Here is a 24,941-nt window from a genome sequence, read left to right as displayed (position 1 = left end):
CTGCTTGAGATTCTCTCCCTTTCCCTCTCTCCATCCCCCTGCTCTCTCTCAAATAAATAAATAAAATCTTAAAAAAAAAAGTTTTAATTAAAAAAAAAACCACAACATTCACAAAGAACATAGTTTATAAAAGTGCAGAAAGGAACTCCCAACCCAATACTGGGTCTTGCTCCTTTTCTCAAAGTAGAAAGAATGCCAAGGAGGCAACCCAGTAGGGAGCCTTCTCACTCTTGAGAGCTTTTTCTGTATCTTCACTTAATAAACCTGTATCGCTTTACTCACTCTACTTTGTCCACAAGATTCATTCTTCCACTCAATGAGACAAGAACCTAGCTCTCCAGCTTCAAAGCAACACACTTTTTTGTGGAGCACCAGTATTCCCACAAATTCACAGTAGTGGTGTTATGTGCCACCAAAGTGACCAAGGGGGCCTTCGGTGACATGCCAATTTGCAGGGACTGCCCTTCAGCATCTAAAGCCATCACAATTCCAACTCTGAGCCTGTTCTGGAGGAAGCAGGGGCTGCTCTCTACAAACAAGTCCCTTGACATTCTCCTCTGTTCCTTGGAGTTATTAAGGGGGGCAAGATGGGATTCAAAGGTTTATTATTGTATTTGCATTTAGAACTTGAAAATAAAGGTTAAATGCAAATGCACTTGGGAAAAAAAAAAAAAGAAAGAATGCCAAGGAATGAGACAAGAGGATAGAAAAAGATTTCTACTTTTTATTTCATACTTTCTCTACTATTTGAATTTTTTCATTAGTATGTATGTATTTTTGTAACTTTAAAAGTTATTGAAGGATAGATACAAATGTATTATTAATACAGTAGCTTCACATTTAGCATTATCTTCACTAGGATTCACTTAAACTTAGTAAGAGTAGGTGGCAAAGAGAAAGAATAAAGGGAGAGGGAACGTGGAGAAAGAAAGGAGGAGGGGAGAGCAAGTGAGAACATATTAAATGGTATGGTGATTTCTGCCTTACCTTCCTTTCAGTTAGCTTGAACTTAACCCAAAGTAAATATGAAGGAGGTAATGTGAATTTGAACCATTTCTGGTCCCATGTGCTTTTCATGCTTTGAGTATCTAGTCATGCTGAGTGTGATTCTAGTCTTAACAGAAAATTTTATTTTGTTTCTTTACATTTAAATAACATGGCTTATAAATACAACTATGTCATCAGCTGCTCGACTGAGGAAGCAACATTCTGTTCCAAAACTGAGTGACTTAGGGTATTTTCAAGGGTAATTATCATTCCTCCCTGAATTTAGAAGTTAATTCCCAAAACAATGGAAAGCCACTGTAGAAATTAGTAATCAGTGGTGTATTAAGGTGTTTTTTGTTTTCTCCCCCTCTCTCTTTTGTCATATTTTCTATTTGAAATATGAGAAAGTCTTCCTTTTTGAATAAGAAGACTGTATTAAAAAAATTTTTTTTAACAGTACCTGTAGCTCTCATTCCACCTTTACCTGGCTGGTGGACACCCAGTCACTCCTCTTTTCCAAAGGCAACAGGTTTCATGACTCAACTCCAAGAGATAGCCCCTTTCCTCCTGCCACCCCAAATGGAACACTTTTTATTTTTTTACTTTTTTTTAAGATTTTATTTATTATTTGACAAAGAGAACACAAGTAGATGGAGAAGCAGACTCCCGCGGAGCAGGGAGCCCGATGTGGGACTTGATCCCAGGACCCTGGGGTCATGACCTGAGCTGAAGGCAGACGCTTAACCGACTGAGCCACCCAGGCGTCCCTGGAACACTTTTTAAGTAAAAAGATAATACAGCATCCCAATTTTATGCCTTACAAAATTCACTCAATCCGCATCTGTGTTAATGATGTGTATAACTAGCCCCTCAATTGTTTGTCTTTTTCCTTATATAAAGTGCTTCATGAAATTTTAAGAAACTCAAATTTATAGGGGCAACTGGGTGGCTCAGTCGGTTGAGCAGCCAACTCTTGGTTTTGGCTCAGGTCATGATCTCAGGGTGATGGGATCCACCCCGTGTCTGGCTCCACATTCATCAGGGAGTCTGCTTGTGGATTCTCTCTCCCCCTCTCCCTCTGGCCCTCCCTACCACTCTCTCTCTCTCTCAAATAAATACATAAATAAATCTTTAAAGAAAAAGAAACTCAATTTATATTTATCTGTAGGAAAATTGGTATTTGGGAATTTGAAATATACATAGAAAAGGCCATTTGTAGCAGAAACATTAAAGAGGCTACTACTTTATTTTATAAATTAAAAAGTCATCCAGGAGCACCTGGGTGGCTCAGTCGTTAAGCGTCTGCCTTCAGCTCGGGTCATGATCCCAGGGTCCTGGGATGGAGCCCCGCATCGGGCTCCCTGCTCTGCAGGAAGCCTGCTTCTCCCTCTCCCACTCCCCCTGCTTGTTTTCCCTCTCTCGCTGTGTCTCTGTCAAATAAATAAATAAAATCTTTAAAAATAAATAAATAGGGGCGCCTGGGTGGCTCAGTTGGTTAAGCAACTGCCTTCGGCTCAGGTCATGATCCCAGGGTCCTGGGATCGAGCCCCGCATCGGGTTCCGTGCTCAGCGGGAAGCCTGCTTCTCCCTCTCCCACTTCCCCTGCTTGTGTTCCATCTCTCGCTGTGTGTGTCTCTCTCTCTGTCAATTAAATAAATAAATAAAATCTTTAAAATAAATAAATAAATAAATAAATAAAATTTTTTAAAAAGTCATCCGAGAAACTTCAGAGAGCGTAGAAGAGGAAATCACATACCGATGATTAATCTGTGCTTCTGCGGGCAAAATTGAGCAATCAGGGTTGGGCTGTCCCCAGAGAACAACTTTAAAATCCTGGAAGGGCAATTGAGCACTTATCTCAGAGGCCTGTGGGATAGCCAAATCCTTTGGATACTTTAGAAGTTAGAGAATAAGAAGCATCTGAGGGCTGCCTGCTCTTTCAGAGGGCCAAGCCCTGACGAAATCTGTCTAAACTGATAGCCTGACCAGGTTGCGGGGTTAATGATTTGGGTCTATAGAAAGTGAGACTCCAAGACTGTATGTTCCTATGGAGGATAGATACTTGGATATAGATACCTAATCACAAGTTAAGGATCCAGTTTTAATTCCTTATTATGTGATGCAGAACACTTTACTTAATCTCCTGTACCCCTTTATTTTTGTAGATTCAAAATGGAAAACATACTCTTTATTTTGCATATTAAATGAGAGGCTCCTTATGGGTATACAGTGCTGGGGTCCTGAGGTATAACAGTAAGCTTTGAAATATATATTTAGGAAAAGGGTAAAACACTCTATCTACAGCGAAGATGTTGGGCCTCTTTAGTGTGGGAGGTAGCCCACAAGCAGTTCCTGATGAGCCCAGTGGGAAGCCTGGAAGCATTTTCATGTTCCCCTTTGGCATTTTGCAACTTGTTTACTTGTTAAATTAATACCTTGGCAACAAGAATCTGATTTTTCTTGCATAGAATCCATCTCTAAGAAAATGCACACCTAGAAGCTGTCAACAACAATTTGCTTGCCAAGTTAGAGTGAGCCCATTGACAGGGTTGGCATGGATCAGCCTTAATCCTTTCTCAGGGCACTGAAGCAAAAGACACAGGGGAATAGCTGTCGGGTTTTCATGTGAATCCCATTCTGCCTGACTGTTCACAGGAGGCCTGCAGCACAGCCACCTCCCCTGTCATCTGATGTTAGGACTGCTGGGGTGCTTTACAGTAAGCTCAGCTGAACCATATTTGAAGACTCTCAAACAGCTTAAAGTCCAGATGAAAGTTCTGAGACAAAGGTCTCTCTCCTCAGATTCACTGAGATGCCTGACCACTTTGTTCATCACCTCCAAAATCTCAGACTTGCTGCTAAACTACTTACCTAATACCCACCTGCACCCCCAGACTCACTACAACTTGTCTAGGACATCCCATCCATTGCACCATTTCACCCAAAACTTAGGTATGCTAAAATTTCTTTCCAGCTCGGACTCTGCTCAGCAGGTCCAATGCCATTCTCACCACTATTCCCACGTCCCATCCCTACCAAACCTGCTGGGTTGGGCCTATCCTGGATCTCCACCCTCCACTCACCCACTTCACCCTACCCCACTGTCCTTTGGTCTGGTCAGTGCCCACTTGCAGAAGGCCAAAGTGTAGACTCTGCAAGGCTGTACCACTCTTTTTGCCCCTTAATCACCTATATGATAGACCTCTGGCATATCCCTTAGAGTCTACAATATTTGATAAGAGAGATGTCAAAGGCATATTTTCTGCTCCTCCTGCGCTTTAATTCCTCCTTCTTTTCCTACTTCTGAGAAGGGGACTGAATAGGGAGATACCAAATTGATTTGGAGAGGATGAACTAAATGTGCTTAGCTTATGGAGTCTGGCCTCAGTGGGAGGAATTGGAATCCTACCCATCCAACTGTGATATCCAATTTTAAGCTGTAAGCGTCTAAAACAAGAACAGTTGTGAAAATACCCAACTTCTTGTGAGAGCGAGATCAAACGAGGTAATGGATATGAAAACACTTTGCTTTGCCAACTGTAAACTATTTAAAACAGATAAATCACATTAACAATCGTTGTAGTGATTCTTTTCAGAAGGAAACAGCCAAGACCTTGAATGAGTGGAAAAGTCAGTACATCTCCCCTCTTCTGCCTCCTTCTCCCTAGCCCCACCCCTCAAATTCCAACACTCACTGCTTTCCTATCACACCCAAATCTCCCACTCCTTTTTCCTCACCCAGATTTCCTTATACCCTCCAGCACCAGGAGAAACTTCTCAACTAGCTGTTGATTTCATCGGATTATACAAATTCACAATAAGGTGTGAATGGGGATTAATTCTGGAATACATTTATGTTTTAAAAGAATTTGTTTATCGAAGGAATTGCATATTGATAGAATGGTCTATAGAGGAAAAAGGGAAAATGACTTTTTTATGTAGTTTTGGTTTATTTTTTCAGATTTTAAATTAAAACATGTGATAGCAGAAATGTATTCATATTTTCACCCAAAAAAATGTACAAAAATGTGCACAGGCACCTTATTCATAGTAGCCCAACCCAGAAACAATCGGAATGTTCCTCAGCAGTAGAATAGATAAAGTGTAATCTATTCACATAATGGAATACTACACAGCAATGAGAATGAAGGAACTAAAACTTTGTACAACAACATGGATAAATCTCACAAACGTAATAGTGAGTAGAGGAAGCCAGGCACAAATGAGTACACACCATATGATTGCATTTATATAAAGTTAAAGTCAGGGGTGCCCGGGTGGCTCAGTTGGTTAAGCATCTGCCTTCAGCCCAGGTCATGATCCCAGGGTCCTGGGATCGAGTCCCGCATCGGGCTCCCTGCTCAGCGAGGAGCCTGCTTCTCTCTCCCTCTGCCTGCTGCCCCCCTTGCTTGTGCGCTCTCTCTCTCTGACAAATAAATAAATAAAATCTTTTTAAATAAATAAATAAAGTTAAAGTCAGGAGCAGCTGAGTGGCTCAGTTGGTTGAGTGTCCAACTCTTGATTTTGGCTCCGGTCATGATCTCAGGATCCTGGAATTGAGCCCCGAGTTGGGCTCTGAGCTCAGCAGGGAGTCTGCTTAAGGATTCTCTCTCTCCTTCGCCCTCTGCCCCTCCCCGTGCTCATGTACGCACATGTGTGCACTCTCCCTCTCTCTCTCCCTTCCTCTCTCAGATAAATAAATGAAACTTATATAAAGTTAAAGTCAGACAAAATGAATCTCTGATGTTAGAAATCAGGATTGTTCGCCCATTTGGTGGGGAGGTAACAGTGACTAGGAGAGAGACACAAAGACAACTTCTGAGGTTGTAAGAATGTTCTATTCCTTGATCTGAGGATTGGCTACATAGCTATACAGATTATGTGAAAATTCACTGAGCTGTATACTTACGTATGCAAGAATACATACTTAAATTAAAACCTGCATACGTGTTAAACTTACATAGAGCATGCATGTTATACTTAAAGGTTTATTTAAAAATTAGCAATACATGTTTACTATAAAAAATCTAAAATTTTAGAAAATATGTAGTATTAAAGGATAGCTTTCAAAAAAGATAAAATCATGGGGTGCCTGGGTGGCTCAGTCGTTAAGCGTCTGCCTTCGGCTCAGGTCATGATCCCAGGGTCCTGGGATCGAGCCCCACATCGGGCTCCCTGCTCAGCAGGAAGCCTGTTTCTCCCTCTCCCACTCCACCTACTTGCTATATCTCTCTCTCTCTGTCAAATAAATAAATAAATAATCTTTAAAAAAAAAAGATAAAATCGTGACTCATATAAATATACAATGAGCACATATCAAAGATTTTATTTAACTCATTAATTAATGAGGGAACCAGTAAGGTGTTATAACCAGTTAAAATGGATTTGAATTATGGAAACTTTTATTATCTACCAGACAAAATTAATTTCCATTGCATTAATGGAATCATTTACATAGCTACAACAGGAAATATTTGCATTCCTATCAATTTTCTACATGTTAACCTCTTTCTCTACAAAGTTGTAAAATAATCTAGCCAAGGACAATGAAAGCAAAAATAACCAGAATGGATGAGCTAAATTTCACCTGCTAAATTTCAAAGATTTTTTTATAATAGAGTAATACCAAAACAACCTGTAATTCTTCTAGTCAGAGATAACATATACAAATTTTGTGCCATATTTTTTTAATGTTTACTTATTTGAGAGAGAGAGTGAGAGAGTCTCAAGCAGACTCCCCGCTGAGTGTGGAGCCCAGTAGAAGGCTCGATCTCATGACCCTCAGATCATGATTTGAACTGAAATCAAGAGTCAGACGCTTAACCCAATTTTGTGCCATATTTTTTAAGATCACGTGAGAATTGTCTTACATCTATAACAAAATTTTCCTAACTAAAAAAACAAAAAGCTCACTTAACTGTTTCCATATTGAGTACAGATTTTTCCTTTGTTCTAGAAAGCATTTGTTCACATTTCTGATTATTTCCTTAGCATACTTTCTTAGGAGAAAAAATACTAGATCAAAAAATATGATCACTTTAAGGCTCTTGATACATATTGTCTAATATTATAGGACTAGTTCGGAGCACATAGTTAGGTTGGAGGAGCCTAACAGGGCTACCTGCCTATTCCAGGACCTACTCCTGCCCATAAGATTTCAGGAGGAAAACATGTGTTTACAGTCTTGCAACTACCCACCATCTGCCCTCTTCTTTGCTTCTGGACTTCACCAACATTGAGCAAAACCTAGTCATTGGCTGAGGAAAAAGCATGGGTTGGCATAGCAAACTACCGAAATCTCAGTTTAGACCCAAATCCATGACTGCAAGAGGGCTGTCTGCACTGATGTCTTCATCTGTATCCAGGTTATCAAATCCTGGAGGAATTCTTCAGAACACAACTCCAACCCCACTTCTTCCATAGGACTTCCTGTGTTCACATGTATTTTCTGATCTGTTTGCCGGTCTGGATTTAAAATATTCTATAAGCTACATGTCTACATGTATTTAAACGTGAGACCTGAATTATTCAATTATTCAGCAGTGTTTATCATTGCCTGTTAAGTGCCAGGGATAGTGGTGTGCTAGGCCTGGGGTAGGTGGTAAGCAAAACAGACTTGTTTCTGTACTGTCCAAAAAGTATGGTTACTACATAATATATAAGATATAACCATATATATGGAGTGAACACTGTACATTTTAATGTCAGGGTATTTATTGTCTTATTGTATTTGTTGATTGTTCTCCGGAGGTAGGTCTTCTCTTTCCAAGTAGATAAGATGCTCCTTGAAGTCAAGGGCCATGTCTTTACTTCTCTGGTATCTTCTAAAATACTGAGCTTTTTTAATAGGTACCCAGTAGAGAGCAAACCAATTGAAAACATTAGTGCCTCTTGTCTGCATGGATCAAGCAAGCTATTCCTTCCAGCTCTTCAATATCTCTTAGAATCTCTGCGGGAATAAGTAACAAATGATTGAGAAACATTAATTTATTATGTAAGTTACCATTTTAAATTTTGTATCTTCACCAACAGGTGGCACCATCAATTTTAAAGTTATATTTTATATTGTTAGAGCCCCAAATTATTAAGTATGGAATTCATTCAGTAAATGTTTATTGGGCACCTTCTATGCGTAGGCTACCCAGCTGGCCACCACTAACAGTAAAAAATAAAATACTACAGATACGCTTTTCATGTTTCCTTTTCCAATAATACCCTAAAGGACATTTCACTGCCGGATTTCATCCTCATTTTAAAAATAACATCTAAGTCTTGGGTAATGACTCAGAAACGACAGGTTTTTTGTTTTTGTTTTTGTTTTTTAAGATTTTATTTATTTATTTGACAGAGAGAGAGACAGCGAGAGGGAACACAAGCAGGGGGAGTGGGAGAGGGAGAAGCAGGCTTCCCGCCGAGCAGGGAGCCCGATGCGGGGCTCGATCCCAGGACCCTGGGACCATGACCTGAGCCGAAGGCAGACTCTTAATGACTGAGCCACCCAGGAGCCCCAGAAATGACAGTTTTACAATTATGTGTGTGTGTGTGTTCCAACTCAACCTAATATCTTATTTAAAAGCGGGGAGAGAAATGCAAAGTTAAATAAAAAGCAAACCAGGAAAATCTGGATGGGGGGATGGGGATTCAATCTGCAGAATTTAATCCACGTTGGCTTTTTAATTAACATAATTTACCACTTCTCAGTGAAAGGAACTTTCTTTCCTTTGGGGAGATAACAGAAGTGTGATCCAGGCATGACAGAATTATTTCTACAGTTTCTAAGGCTGCACAGTCCCATCTGGAGATAATAAAAGGTCCCATTCCTCTCTGTTTATTTCATTTCCAAAGGTTCATTCTCTGGAATTGCCTGAGGTGGCAAACTGTGGAGCATTTGCCAGCCAGAGAGGGCTGCAGCCTGAGAACTACTCAGGAAGTCTCTCGTGCCCACTACAACTCGTCTAAGGTCTTCTCAGAATGGAAACAGGTCCCTTCTACCCCTCCCAAGGACATTGCCTTCTCCACGGGCTGAACGGGGCAAAAAGCAACAGGGAGGGGCCTCCTTGGGGAAACGGAACTGTAGTATTTGCATCAAACACCGTATAATAGTCATTAATTTACCCACCTACTGATGAGAGAAAAGGAAACATTTGACCAAGTCTGTGCCTCTTCTCACTGAGCTTCTTTAAAGTGCAATGAATGGCATTAGGTACTTTGGGAGATGCAAAGATGGAGCATCCAAGGATTTTTGCCATCCTTGTCTAGCAAACCACAATATGTCTCCTGTAGTAGTGGTGAGAAGTGTGGGCTCTGGGGCTCTATTCATTTGAACCTTGGCTTCACCACTAATGCATTCTTGAATAAATTATTTAATCCCTCCGTGCCTCAGTTTTCCCAACCTGCAAAATGGGGATGATAGTAGTTACCTCATAGAGTCATTAGGAGAATTAAATGAAATAATGCGTTAAGATTTTAACAAAGGATGTCTATTGTTAATACAAATAACTTTTTTTTTAAAAAAGATTTTATTTATTTATTTGACAGAGAGAGACACAGCAAGAGAGGGAACACAAGCAGGGGAGTGGGAGAGGGAGAAGCAGGTTTCCTGCTGAGCAGGGAGCCTGATGTGGGGCTCGATCCCAGGACCCTGAGATCATGACCTGAGCCGAAGGCAGACGCTTAACGACTGAGCCACCCAGGCGCCCCACAAATAACATTAATACAAAAGGAAATGTTAGGTGTCCAGAGGTCTAGATAAAGAGCTACAAAATCTCAGAGACTGGAGCAATAACTTTTTTGGGGGGCAAAGCAGAGCAAAGCATTCATTGATGGCTTTATGAAAGTGGCATTGTGACTGAGCTTTGAAGAATAAGTAGTATTCACAAATGAAGAGATGGGGGAAAGGAGGGTACTCCCAGAACATAGACTATAAACAAAGGTGGTGGGACAAGGAGGTAAAAAAGCAGAGTGTTTGTAACAGAAATAGTAGTTCAGTTTAGCTGGTATGAGGGCACTTGAAGGGAAAATGAGTGGTGAAAAAGTTAGCTCTAATAATAGGTTGGAGCTACGTGCAGGGCATGTATCAGGCAATGGAGTTTGGACCTTTTACTTTGGGCCACAGGGTTAGGACTTCAACATATCTATCTGGGGGAACACAGTTCAACCAAGGAAAGAAGAATAGTGTGAAGCAGGGGGAGAAGGGGAAGAATGGGGGCTGGTCAGTGTGGCAGAGGTGCGGGTAGAATTTCTGAACACTCGGGGATGGTGGAGGGGCTTTTGGCCTCAAATGGGTCTGAGTTTGGGATGATTATATTGGTTTATACAGATATAATTATATCTCTAGCTTTAGAATGTCTTTTTTTTTTTTTTTTTTTTTAACCATCAGGAATTGACTTGGATATGTAAGTCAGGTGCTTTACTAAAGCTCCAGTGTACCTGGACCTGGTCTTATGCTGAGGCTCGGGATGCTACTCTGGTGGGAAGTGGGAGGCTAGGGAACTTGTCCTAAAGCTATTTTATGGCAAACCCATCATATCTATATGGTTTGTTGTCATTTGAGGTGACTTGGGGTTAGAAGAGCTCATGGGGGGAAAGGGGCCATACTTCTAACCAACCTTTGGACTTCCATTGGTCTCTAGCTTATCCTTTCATTTTGCTGACCTTTCAAGATCTATTGTAGGGACGCCTGGGTGGCTCAGTCGTTAAGCGTCTGCTTCGGCTCAGGTCATGATCCCAGGGTCCTGGGATCGAGTCCCACATCAGGCTCCTTGCTCAGTGAGGAGCTTGCTTCTCCCTCTCCCTCTGCTGCTCCCCCTACTTGTGCTCTCTCTCTCTGACAAATAAATAAAAATCTTTAAAAAAAAAAAAAAAAAAGATCTATTGTAACTAAACCAAATCTGTTAGTTGGAAATGGAACCAAGACTATGTGGTTTTCATGTTCTCAGACTGTCTTGCTGGATCTTTGCCCATCAACAGAGAGAGAGAGCAGTGTGTGTTAACTTTTCTAGAACAGCGGTTCAAGCATTTTGAAGCAACCTGTAGCAGCCGCAGTCTTGCATAAGGTGACACAGGACTTACCAGCCTTGGAAAAGGTGGATGAAGAACCACACGCAACGTAACAACACAGCCTGTGTCGTAACAACTCACACAAACAAGATACACGTTAAATTAAGTACAGTAGAGGGGCACCCGGGTGGCTCAGTTGGTTAAGCATCTGCCTTCCGCTCAGGTCATGATCCCGGGGTCCTGGGATGGAGCCCAGTGTCGGGCTCCCTGCTCAGCGGGGAGCCTGCTTCTCCCTCTCTCTGTCCCTCTGTGCACTCTCTCTCTCTCTCAAATAAATAAATAAATTCTTTTTAAAAATAAAAAAAATTAAGTACAATAGAATGGTTGCTTCTAGGCAGAGGGAGGAGAATGGGAGGAGGTGTAAATAAAATGAGATGATAGATAGATGATAGATAGATAGATAGATAGATAGATAGATAGATAGATGATATAAATAGATAGACAAAAAGAGGGGTCTTACAGGGACTGATGAGGAGAGCGTACTAGGGAATAAGGAATGTGAGAACTAAGTAAAATAATCCCCATAAAATATTTAGCAAAACACCTGGTCCACAGTGTTCAATTGATGTTAGTTAGCCGCCGTTGTCATAGTCATCCTCATTATCATCACCGTCATTTCTTTACATGGCCAATACCATTCCTGTAGTAAAAGAGAGAGTTAGAGACTGTTTCCCACAATGGAAAGACAATGCTTTCTCTTATACTAATTCTACCTCCAACATTTCCTTTTGTGTAATCTCAGGCAAGTTACTTATCTCAGTGCCGGCTTCCCTACACAAGCCTCCTGTACATCATCAGCATTAAATCTCATTCTTGGCACATCACTCCTCTGGAGGCTCCTTTGGAATCTCCACTCTTAAGCCATATTAGTTATTATGGAGGATCCGAAGTGAAGGCATCAGCCTAACGCTCAGGGAAGTCACCTTAGTCCTAGTGAAATCAGCAGACCCCTTAGGCATACCATGCCCTATAACACAAGGCCCATCAATGCAGCCTACAATGTGTAGCCCAAATAAAGGGTCATTGGAAACTATCAGTGTTACATGGAATCAGAGAGGCCCAACCAAGATGGGATAATCCAGGTCATCCACCATTGTCCCAAGGATTCTTTTTTTTTTTTTTAAGTAGGCTCCATGCCCAGCATGGAGCCCAAAGCAGGGCTTGAACTCACAACCCTGAGATGAAGACCTGAGCTGAGATCAAGAGTTGGTCACCCAACCGACTGAGCCACCCAGGCTCCCCTATTGTCTCAGAGATTCTACTTGTCTTGTTCTGACTTTGTATTTTCTATCTTGTGTCAGAGTTACCCAGGACTCGCTTTGTGTCGGGTGTTGTACTGTTTTACCTGTATTCTCTCATTTAGTCTTTATAAAAACCCTGTGAGGAAAGAACTGCTCACGTTACCATTTTATGGATGAGGAAAATAAGGCATAGGGTTATTGAGGAATTTACCCCAGGTGACACTACTAGTTAAGTGGCTAAGCCAGAAGCTGACCCTAACAGCCTACAGGAGAACCCTACTACTGTAGAGTCTCTTCATAATTCCTAGGGAGTTTGGCAGTTCAGGTCAAAATGGAAACTGGACATAATCTTTAATCCAGCAATTTCACCTAATGAATTTATCTGATAGATCTGTTTGACTTGTTGTTTGAATGCCTATAACGACAAAAGAGAAAAAAAGGTAAACATCTGTTTACACGGGACTGGTTAAGTAATTTATGCTACATAACTGCAATGGGGTGATACAGACTCATGAGAAAGAGGGGCACCTGGGTGGCTCAGTTGGTTAAGCATTTGACTCTTGATCTCAGCTCAGGTCTTGATGTCAGGGTCATGAGTTCAAGCCCTGTGTTGGAGCCTACTTAAAAGAAAAGAAAAAGGATAATGCAGGCTCATATGCATTAATATGAAATTATCCCCAAGATATCATCTTAGCTGAAAAAAAAAAACAGTTTGCACAATTATATATATTTAAAAAGAGATTATAAAACAGTGTATATAGCATGCTATCATTAATACTCTTTAGAAAGAGATGGATACACACATATACACACAATTGTCGTTTTATCTACAAGAAATATCTCTAGAGGCATATATAAGAAATTGGAACTAGAGCTTATCTCTGATGAACAGAACAGGAGGACTGGAGAGCTCCTGGGGGAGGCAAAATACTTCTCACCCTTTCTCATAAATGCGTATTGCCTTTTCAATAATTATTTTGAAAGAGAGGGAGCAAGGAAAGAAGAAAGACTCTGAGATATGGAGGCCTCAGACCCTTCTCTGAGGTTCCAGATCATTACTGGGTTTCTGGGGAAACATGGTTTAGCATCGCTGGCTAGCATTGTTTGAGTGCTTGCTTTGCGGCCACTTCTGGGCTAGAGCTTTGTGTGCCTTATCGCAGTTAAACCTCACAACGATACAGATAATTTTATCTTACCTCCGTTTTCCAGATTACTCTCAAGCAGATCTGAGTCTGCAGAGCAACCGGAACAGATCCTCCAGAAGTAATAAAAATCTAGGGTAGGCCTCCTCGCCACTCCCATCCCTCTTCCATTCAGTTGTTAAGGATACCGAAGGTGGCCTAGACCAGTGGTTCTCAAAATGTGGGCTCCAGATCAGCAGCATCGTTATCTGGGAACTTGTTAGAAATTCAGATTCTCAGGCCCCACCCCAGACCTATTGAATCACAAACTACCAGAGGGTGGACCCAGCAATCTCTGAGCCCTCCAGGTGAATCTGATACAAGTTAAAATTTGAGAACCACAGTCTTAGGCCTAGGGCTTCACCTGGGAAATGTTTAAAAATAGCAATATCCGAGTCTTACCTCACCAGAGATTCTGATGTAATTGATTTATGATGTGGCCTGGACATGAGACTTTTCATGACTCCCAGGTAATTGGAAACTACTGTGACCTAGACCTTTTGAAGCAGCTCGGCATCTGGGAATGGCTAATGGCACACTTATGGCATAAAATCAAGCTCCAGGGATTAGCAAATATTTAAGAGCATCACAACTTCCCAATTTTAAGTCCTATTCCCTTCTCCAAACCCAGCCCCCTCTCCAAACCTAGCACCTAACCCTGCAGGCAGAACAAATGGGTGGGCAGTGCTCTTTGGGTAAGCAGGTATGAGCTTATTAGTTTGAGCACTTTAGTAATATTACTTACTTTAAGCCTATAAATTCAGTCTTTAGTGAATGTTGAAAGGGGCAGGAGAGAAAATATCAAATTGCCCACAAAATAATTGAATAAAGGAAATGAGATCTATAGATGGCATAGTAAAAGCCTAACGTTAGCAGCTCAATATTTCTTGGACTTAAATATTTTATCCTGAAGGTCACATCATGTCACATGGTACATCTGCAGACAATAGGGGTTCAACTGGCATTTGTCTAATAAATGAGTCCACTAATTAATAAATTTATGAACGGTTGCAATTGAGGGAGAGGCTGATTCTGTCTTTGGCATCCACTGCCCCACTTACTACCAGTGCTGTTCTGGGAGTGAAGCATGGGAACAAAAGTCCATTGGCAATAAATGTGCTAGGATCAGGTGAGAGAGCTGAATGTCACCTGAGAAAGACTAAAAACCCAGATGGGGGAGGAAAGGGGCAAAGCAGGTGTGGGGGTCATAAGAGCTGGCAACCAAATATTTCCAGGTCTCCTCCCCCTGATATAGTGGGGATGGCATATCCCCACCTGTGATCTTGTGATTTAAAAGAAATATATATTTGGTCATTCGGATGCCTAAAATATATATCTCATATATATCTGGTCTTTGTCCACAATTCCTGACTCACAGCTCCCAGAGGTGTCTCTCGTTATGTTAATGAGGTGACTTTTGGACCTCCCCTAGGGCTGGGGGCCGATTGGCAGGAGAACGAACCATGTGACTGGAGGGTTGGAACTTTTAGTTCCACATGCCCAACCCCACCCCTGACCTCTGAGGAGGGGAGAAAGCCAGGAGATTGACTCAATCGCCAGTGGCCAATGATTTAATCAATCGTGCCTATGTAACGAAGCCTCCGTAAAAACCCAAAAAGAACTGGCTTCAGAGAGCTACCGGGTTAGTGAACACGTGGGGGTATTGGGAGAGTGGCATATACCTGGAGAGGGCATGGAAGCTCCCGCTTCTTCCCCCATACCTAGCCCTATGCATCTCTTCCATTTGGATTTCATCTGTATCCCTTATCATATCCTATTATTATAAACTGGTAAACATAAGTGTTTCCATCAGTTCTGTGAGCCTCTCTAGCAAATTAATTGAACCCAAGGAGGGGGTCGTTGGAAATGCCAGTCTATAGCTGGTTGGTCAGAAGTACAGGGGACAACCTGGGTTTAGGACTAGAATCTGAAGGGGGGAGGCAGTCTCATGGGCCTGAGCCTTTAACCTGTGGGATCTGACCCTATCTCCAGGTAAAAAAGCTAAGGATTGAATTAAACTGTCAGATACCCATCTGGTATCAGAGAATTTGTTGGCAGGGGAAACACCTCCACACACCGGTGACCAGAAGTGTCAGAAGTGTTCTCTGAAAGTAAGGGACATACACAGGGAAGAAAGAGATAGTAGGGAAGAACTGGATATTTTTTTTCCCACTCAGGAAAGAAAAAACTTGAGTGACTTGCTGGGGTCACTGAAAAGAGCTGAAGTGTTGTGCTTTGCTTTGAGAGCCAGTGTGTGATCTGTCCTACTTCTCTGTGGGGTGACCAGCCTTTCTGGTTTGCCTGAGATTGAGGAATTTCCTGAGCTGTGGGGGTTTTAGTACTGAAATCGGGACAGTTCCAGGCATCATTTGGGGTAGAGATCATTCCATCAGCTTGGGGCCAAGGATGAGGGCAATTTGAAGCAGAGCCCCATCAGGCCAGAGACTCAGAACGTTGAGATAACTCACCGGTAGACACATCGCTAGTAAGGTCAGGGATGGATTTCAGACCACATCTGCCGGACTTCAGAGTCCATAGTCATGACCACTCCACCCAGTGTCTATTGCAGGTATCTTTTTTTTTTTTTTTTATTTTGTTTTCATCCTTGGAGACTGAGGTAGGTGAAAATACCAGCTTTCCTAAATTCATTAAATGACATTCATTCCACAAACATTAATTGCCCCCTACTGTATTCCAGGCTCTCTGCCTCAGTGTCATGGGCCAGACAAGAATGAAGAAATGCTATGATTTATTTCCTCAAGAGACGTATAACGTAGAGGGAAGATAGACAGTACCAATTATATCACAAAACAGAAGCTGATATTTTATATCAGCTTTTTATCATTTTATATACTTTTCTGTACTTGGCAAATTGATCACAATAAACACATGTTAGTTTTATGATTCTAAAAGCATTTATTTTCTAAAGCAACAATTAAAACATTTTAAGTATCTTTATTCCTCAGGTCACCAATTCTCAGTACGATAATAGTAATAATGGCACCTGGCTGGCCCAGTCAGTAGAGCATACGACTCTTGATCTCAAGGTCATGAGTTCAAACCCCACATTGGGGGTAGAGATTACTTTAAAAATAATAATAATAATAATAATAATACCTATCGAAAATATATTAATGCTTTCTTTTTCTGAAGGTCAGTACCATTCATTCAAAGATGATGTACAGTTGCACTTATGGCCTTCAGGACAAGGCCTTTGAGATTACATTCATTGTGCTGACAGATTTCCCACTGTATTCATGGTTCTTCATTTGCCCTGTGTGACCAACGACTCAAGTCTGCATGCCCCCTGGGTAAAATTCTCTGGCATGGATCAGAGCCAGCTACCTGGTCCAAAAGAGGGTAGTCTTTGTTAAGGAATTAAGTGACCAGGCCTTCCTAGAGATCCTTCCCAGTGGTGCAAAGGCATTAAGAATAAAGACTTACCCAGGGGCACCTGGGTGGCTCAGTCAGTTAAGCGTCTGCCTTCAGCTCAGGTCATGATCCCAGGGTCCTGGGATCAAGTCTCGCAACAGGCTCTTTGCCCGGCAAAGAGCCTGCTTCTCCCTCTGCCTGCCGCTCCCCCTGCTTGTGCTCTCTCTCTCTGACAAATAAATAAATAAAATCTTGAAAAAAAAAAAAAAAGAATAAAGACTTACCCAGAGAGAGGGTGGTGACCAGGCATGACCAGGCATGCGGCAGAGAAAATTTGAAGCCTGGGGCCTTGAAGATAACTGAGCTCTCTTGCCAGCCCTGGACAAAGAGAGTATAGTTTTGGGGAAAAGCATTACTGTCCTTCTGTCTGCGGTTGGACAGTCTCCAGGGCTGCAGTGAGGTTGTGATCTCTGAGTACAGTCAATAGTACCCACTGCCCTGGGGGCTGGAGCAGAAGTTAAGCTGCAAATGTATGTATGTTGGAACTGTTTGGGGAATGGAGGTAGTAATAAGCAAACATGCAAAACCTACTGCTTTGAGATGTTTAGTAACAGCTGTGCTCCCTACAGAACGGGTTTCCTCATTGCCTAGATCCAAGAGGATCTCCTGGGTCCTCCCTGTTAAAATGCTGCGTGTCCACGGAGAGTTTGAGATGAGGAGAGAGGAGGCCATCTTCCAGCGAGGCCCGTGCGGCGATCAGACAGGACGCTTCAACTGCAGCAGCGGCAGTGAGGTAGTGCAGAGGGCCTGGGGTCTGTCAGAGCCAGGATTACAGGTGACCGAACTCCCACTGAGCAAGCCAGACCCAGACCTGAACGTCATCATAACCTGCGCTTGTGACATCTTTGCTCAAGAGTAGCACAAGCTGAATTTACATGTTCGTCATGTGGAAGGAAAGATATTGACTGAGACGCTCCTTCATTCTTGAGACATCTCATTTGATAGATAGATAGATAGATGATAGATAATATGAAATATGTATATATATTATAATAATATGTTATCTTATTATAGTACCATACCAGTCAGGATAGGCTAGATAGGCTACATGAACACATAACCCAAAAATACTATTGGCTTGACATGATAAAAGTTTACATCTTACATCACAATCCAATGTAGGAAGGGGACACTCTTGGGCGACTCCTCCAAGTGGTGACTTGGCAATTCATCTTTAAATGCCATGAGCTTCAACATATGGCCTCAGCAGCTGCTACAGAGGGAGAAGGGAATATATATAAGACCACACAGGGGGATTTGTGGCTAGGTCTACAAGCACTGTTTGTTACTTCTGCCACATCCCAGCGGCGGAACCCAATCACGTGGCCGCATCCTAACCACAAGGGAGGCTGGAAAGTGTTGGGAAATGTTATCTTTTGTGTGCTAGGGGAGAAAAGGAAATTGATGGGTCTTTTCCACAAGCTTCTGTAAGTTGGAGTTACTGCATAAGATTTTCTTCTAATTATGATTTGCATTTGACACTATTTAGGCTGGCTCCTTGCCTTTCGCTATATTTAATGACATCCACCTGGAGCATCCTGTTCTCACAACAGCAGTATGAGTTGTCAGGACAGGTGTTATGATACACATTTTATAGACTGAGGACCTGAGGCCCAGAGTAGTTACATGACTTGGCCAAAGTCACATACTACTAAGTGACAGAGCTCTCTTTCAGGCTAGTGTCTCCCCACTACACCACACTGTCTTCCACAGAAGCTCAAACTAGATAAGGCACAGATTTCAGTATAAAACGCAGGTATGCCGAAGTGTGTCTTTATTCCACTATGGTCAACCTACTTTATCTTTTAAGCTCTGGCTGTGTTGAAAGGTGTCAGCAATGACTTCCATCATTTGGGTACTTCTCTACCTTTGAAGGTATATCTGAGCTTGAGGTGGGATGCAGCAGCGGTGCCCAGGTTATTACAAGGTATTGGAGATCCATTTGTTTCTCAAGTCACGTGTTCGAGGAGGCAGCATCAGGATGTCTACAGTCCTTTTGTCTTCCCGCTGATACTGATGTATCTGTGCCTCCTTCCCGTTCACGTGGCCTATTCATGTCCAGCAGCTCCCTGCTACTTTGGAGCCACTCCAGGGCCTGGGAAGTTCTGTAGGCCCACACCACACAGCCATTCTTCTCCCCAGGCTTGTTGCCTTCCTGCGGCAGAAGGGCAGGGTAGGAAGGACTCATTCATGCCTTTGCTCTCTCAATTTTCATCCTTCTCTCTTCCTACCCCAGTGAAGGGAAGTGTTTCTAGTGTTCCAAGAAAGCCCCACTGTCCTCCAACCTCTTCCTTCTAAATCCTTTGGCTATATTCCAAATCCTCTCCAGTCCTCTGAAGGCTTTTATAACACAAAATACAACTCACAGAAGTTTTGTTCTTGTTTTGCTTTTTACCCTATCACATCATTCTTCCACCTCAAGGTAGTGAGACAAGGGCCTGCTGTCCAAGGCATGGAGGTGGGGGTAGGGGAATACCAAGGGAAAAAAAAATTTCTTGATCACATGTGTATCACATTTAACTTCATCAGGTCCTTATGAGGTGAAGTCTCTGTGTCATTTTCCTAAAACTAACAGTGAGGCAGGGTGCAGGGGTGGTTCAGTTGGTTAAGCATCTGCCTTTGGCTCAGGTCATGATCCCAGGGTCCTGGGATCAAGTCCCGTGTCCAGCTCCCTGCTCACTGGGCCCCTGCTTCTTCTCCCTTTCCTCCCTGCTCATGCTCTGTCAGTATCTCTCTCAAATAAATTTAAAAAATAATAATAAATAAATAAATAACACTAACCCATGAGGCAAAGAAGCATTGATTGATGGGAATTCTTCTGTCAAGGGAACTAGCAGATTAAGCCCCTTCCTGCCTGCTAGGTCTTTAAATGTACTATTTTCCCTCCTCCACCTCAACCCAAATGGCTCCACCCTTGATGGCTTGATCCTACACTCTTGGTGATCAGGTTTTCACTTAAGAATTGGGAACTTGGGGGAGCCTGGGTGGCTCAGATGGTTAAGCGTCTGCCTTCAGCTCAGGTCATGATCCCGGGGTCCTGGGATCAAGTCCTGCATCGGGCTCCCTGCCCCGCGGGGAGCCTGCTTCTCCTTCTGCCTCTCTCTCTCTCTGTCTCTCATGAATAAATAAATAAAATCTTTAAAAAAAAAAAAAAGAATTGGGAACTTGGGAGGGGGGTGTGCCTGCGCGGCTCAGTCGGTTGAGCATCTGCCTTCGGCTAGGTCATGATCCTGGGGTCCAGGGATCAAGCCCCACATGGGGCTCCCTGCTCAGTGGGAAGCCTGCTTCTCCCTCTTCCTCTGCACCCGCCCCCCACCCCGTGCTCTCTCTCTCATGCTCTTTCACTCAAATAAATAAATAAAATCTTAAAAAAAAAAAAAAAGAATTGGGAATTTGGGGGCACCAGGGTAGCTCAGCCAGTTAAGCAGCCAACTCTAGATTTCAGCTCAGGTCATGATCTCAGGGTTGTGAGATCGAGCCCTGGGTCAGTCCAGCTCCACGCTCAGTGGGGAGTCTGCTTGAAGATTCTCGCCCTCTGCCCCTCACCCCACTCATGCATGTACACTCTCCTCTCTCTCACTCTCAAATAAGTAAATCTTTAAAAAAAAAGAAAAGAGGGGTATCTGGCTGGCTCAGTCGGTTAGGCATCTGCCTTTGGCTCAGGTCATGATCCCAGGGTCGTGGAATCGAGCCCTATGTTGGGCTCCCTGCTCAGCGGGAAGCCTGCTTCTCCCTCTGCCTGCCGCTCCCCCCCTGCTTGTGCTCTCTCTCTTTTTCTCTGACGAATAAATAAAATCTTAAAAAAAAAAAAAGAAAAGAATTGGGAACCTGGTCTTCTTGGAGGAAGACTCACAGCTTCGAAAGCCTGTCTGTAGATGATTTACTAGTGTTCTAAATGCGGAAAAGGTGATTTGTTTCTCCGAATGTTTTAGTGTTTATCACTTCCCCTGCCTCAGTTATGAGCACACACCCTAGAGTAAATCTGTTCCCCAGGGGCACAGGTCATTGTACGGTAAGCACACCTACAGTGCTGAGAGGAAAAGGAAGGCTTACAGCCACGTTAAGTGGGAAGATCACCTACGGCCAGTGAGAGCTGAAGAACTCAGACCAAATAAAGAGATGCTGCCTTAAAGCAAACCCTCGTTTAAAAAATTCTGTCTTGCACCAAATCCTATTGGCAAAGTGGGTTTTAAAATCATTTCAAAGCACACGAGGCTTTCGAAAGATGTTTGTTTTAAAGAATACAGTTGGCTTGTGGTCAAACAATGAAGTTCGGTAATGCACAGTAACAACTGTGGTATAATTACCAGCCGCAAAATACCAGGTGTTCAACCAAGCCTTTTCTACCCATTTAAGAGAGCCCAGCCAAGCAAAAATGCCCTGCCTAGCCATACCCAGAAGTTCAAAAGCTCAGCCTTTGTCACCAGGAAGGAATTAATTCAAAGAGCAAGGCCATTAATAGGCACAACCAGGCACTTTGTTGTAAACACCTTATTGTTAATACATGTTGAGAGCTGAACTTTCTCACATTTGAAAGAGGCCTGCTTGAGAGGGAATTTAACCAAGGCAGGCTCACGGTTGTTTTCTTTTCTTTTTTAGATTTCTGATGACATATCTATGGGATGTGCACAGTAGGGAGGTGCTGGCCTTGGAGTCCAAAGTCTCCCCCAGCTATCATTTGACCCAAGAATTATAGTGTTCCCAGTTCTGTGAGCAGATCACTTTAGTGTCAAGGGAATGAAAGTGCAGAGAACAGACAAAACACAGAAGTGTTACAGGGAAGAAGCACATTAAGAGACTTAACAATGCACTTCCTCATTATATGTAAGGAAACCATTTCCTAGATTCCTTGAGCTATAAAAAGCCAAGTGAATTTGCTTAAGTTAATAAATGTTATTTAATTATATAATGACAGTATACTGCAGCAAAATGTTTTGTTTCCTCTCCTTTTATTGCTTCCTGTTCGTTATTGAGAGAAGAAATCCAATGTCACTTTTTCATACTCTGCTAATGATGAGGCTACCTCATTTGTTTTGTTTGTGTGTCCCAATATATGTATATGTGTGTATATAATCAACTTGAATAAGATGGCCACATTGTGTGGTTGCTACAAACACAGATGTAAGGCTAAAGATGGGGCCCAATTTTGCTAGAGCGAGACCCCATTATCAAAGCCCTTTGCTGGGCTTCGGAGTTGGTCGTTCTGTCCTGAGAGAAAAAGCAGAAACTTCAATTCTCAGAACAACTGAAAAATCTGAGGTATAACCCTTATTCTCCCCTCCTAACCCTGGGATGAGAATGAAGTTCTACGTTCAGCTAAGGCGCCCCCTCTCCCTTGGTTTGTCGGTGCTGCTCACTGTCCAGGGAAATGGTGTGGGGCTCCCTACGCTCCGCTGATGGAGTACGTGGGCCTCTGGACTTCTATGCCAGTGGTGGCCGAGGAGGCAGCAGAAGAGTGACAACCCTGAACGGGCAGTGTGACAGGGACTGTTCGGAGCACCTTCTCACCTAGTCCTCTCCGTGTGCTTTCTCGGTGGGCACCTCCCCACCTTTCATATGTGAGGAGACCAAGGAAAAGAGAGGAACTCCTTAGACTTAACCATGTGGAATTCCTGGTTTTGCAGGTCAAAAGACCTCATATTGGCTCGCTGTGTCTCTCTCTGTCAAATGAATAAGTAAAATCTTTAAAAAAAAAAAGGTCTAATATTAGCAAGTTCATATGATTCAACCTAATATTTGCTCAATATTACAGAGTTAGTAGGGGTGATGCCAGAGTTTGAATTCTCAAGGACCCCCAAAATGATAGCTGCGTATCTGTATTTCATTTATTTCATTTTATTTTTTTATTTTATTTTTTTTTTAGATTTTATTTATTTATTTGAGAGAGAGAGACACAGCGAGAGAGGGAACACAAGCAGGGGGAGTGGGAGAGGGAGAAGCAGGCTTCCCGCAGAGCAGGGAGCCCGATGCGGGGCTCCATCCCAGGACCCTGGGATCATGACCTGAGCCGAAGGCAGACGCTTAACGACTGAGCCACCCAGGCGCCCCTTTATTTTATTTTTTTTAAGATTTTATTTATTTATTTGACAGAGAAAGAGAGCACAAGCAGGGGGAAGTGGGAGAGGGAGAAGCAGGCTTCCCGCCGAGCAGGGAGCCCGATGCGGGGCTCGATCTCAGGACCCCAGGATCATGACCTGAGCTGAAGGCAGACGCTTAACGACTGAGCCACCCAGGCGCCCCTGTATTTCAGATGACAGACTGGGGCTCAGGGCAAACGCATTTAAAAATAAATAGTGCGCTCAGTAGAGTACTTCCTTCTGCAGTCTCTGGTTTCAACTACCGACTTTATTCATGTCATACTGTGGAAGCTGGCTCAGGTCAGACAAGAATGCCTGCCTGTGGCTACCGTTCCTGCTGTGCCCTGCAACCAGCCCATCAAAGCAGCTCTGGGGCCGGCTGCCTCGCAATGCCTGTCTACCAACATCTCCCTTCCAGGATAACACGGAGCCACACACCCCATCTCCCCAGCTGAGCTCCCACTGTTAGAGTCACTTGGCTACGGCCACACGCCTTCCTCCAGGGGCCATTTTTAAAATTCCTCTGCGAACCCCACCATCCTTTCCTGTTAACACACTGATGATTAGTTTATCATCAGATTACATGAACTCAGGACCTGGATCGCGTGAATTTTGTTTGAGAGCTGATGGGTAAGGCCAGGAGCATGAGGGTGAATCATGAGCTGTTAGATGTGGCAGTAACTTTAGAAGCTGTATCGGCCGATCCCAGCGTTGTACAGCTGAGGAGACATATTCAGGTGCCAAAGCCGTGGCATCTTGATTTTTAGGGTGACCAATCACCCCAGTTTGCCAGGGACTGAGGGTTTTCCTGGCATGTGGGACTTTCAGTGCTCAGCCTGGGAAAATGTAAGATGAACCAGAACTAGCTGGCCACTCTACTTCATTTGGAGCCTCAAACTCTCCTGCTTCTCTGGACAGGTCAGACGTGAGCAGGACCTTGCAGTGAGGACTTCAGAGCTGCTCGGTACAACTCAGGAACCAGGTGGGAAGATGACGGCAACACAAATTTACATGGCTCAGTTTAACCAAGGCTAATCCCCGAGCGGTCAGTCGCTAGGCACGAACACGGATGCCAAAGGGAGCAGCCATGCAAGGTAAGGTTGTATCTGCCTCCTGACTGAACCCTGAGCCTCTGGGGCCACACCATTCGGGACAGCTGGTTCGACCGAGTCAGTCTCTGCAAATTAGGCTGAGGTCTGGTTTATTCACTGGATAGAGATGAGCTGCTGTATAAGCCCCAGGCATGCCGCTCACTGAGCCTGCAAGGAGAGTGCTGCCACGGTTTTTCTGCTCCAGGCAGCTGCAGGGAGGATGAAATGGGGAAGTACTCAGACAGGGAGAAGGGTCAGCAGGGTGCCCCATGCTACCACCGCTTCCTTTTTCAGAAGTTTTGTCATTTAGAGGTTTTGAATCCTGCAATAAGCAGTCATTCTTGGCTAACCTTGGACTTTTCTCCTCAAATGTCATGCACCTAATTTTTAGATATTTCTCGGTTTTACTTCTCCTCCTGGTCTATTTTGTTCCCAGCCCTCGGTTGTTTGGCAGTTGTCTTCCCCACCAGGCCTCCTGCTTTCTGTTCTGCCGGGACCCCGCCTCTAGTTCATGCCCTAAATGTGGGGGCGAGTGTGTGTTGAATAGAGAAGGGATGGAAAGGAGGATATTCTCTTCTCTGCATGCATTCCTTGAAGCTATGCCCCCATACCCCCCCCCACACACACACAAGCTGGAATCTAAATTTGTCATGATCCTCCCTTGTTCTCAACCATTCATGACATGTCCTTCTTAATGCCCAAATAACAAATTTATTGATCTTGTAAACGAATCACTTTTAATGGGAAGTCAGAGGTGAAGACCTCAAAAGTAAATCTTAACTGTGACCTTACAGTTAATATTCCTTCTAGGTTGTCTTAACACTTCAGTGACCCTAATTCCAGTGGAGGGATTTGAAACTGGGAGGGGAGGGG

At 43.3% G+C, this 24,941-nt stretch overlaps 1 long non-coding RNA gene across 1 annotated transcript in view; it reads left to right on the top strand.

The window, feature by feature from the left end:
- Nucleotides 1-24,941, top strand: part of LOC144381632 (uncharacterized) — a 56,476-nt gene that overhangs the window by 25,641 nt on the left and 5,894 nt on the right. Inside the window, exon 2 of the long non-coding RNA XR_013447228.1 lies at nt 23,896-24,071. This is a non-coding gene — a long non-coding RNA (uncharacterized LOC144381632). The remainder of the gene's footprint in view (nt 1-23,895; nt 24,072-24,941) is intronic.

This window comes from Halichoerus grypus, chromosome 4 (genome assembly GCF_964656455.1).
Source record: "Halichoerus grypus chromosome 4, mHalGry1.hap1.1, whole genome shotgun sequence".
Classification (NCBI taxonomy): domain Eukaryota; kingdom Metazoa; phylum Chordata; class Mammalia; order Carnivora; family Phocidae; genus Halichoerus; species Halichoerus grypus.
The sequence above is the reverse complement of the archived record's forward strand: the minus strand, read 5'-3'. Positions and strand labels throughout refer to the sequence as shown.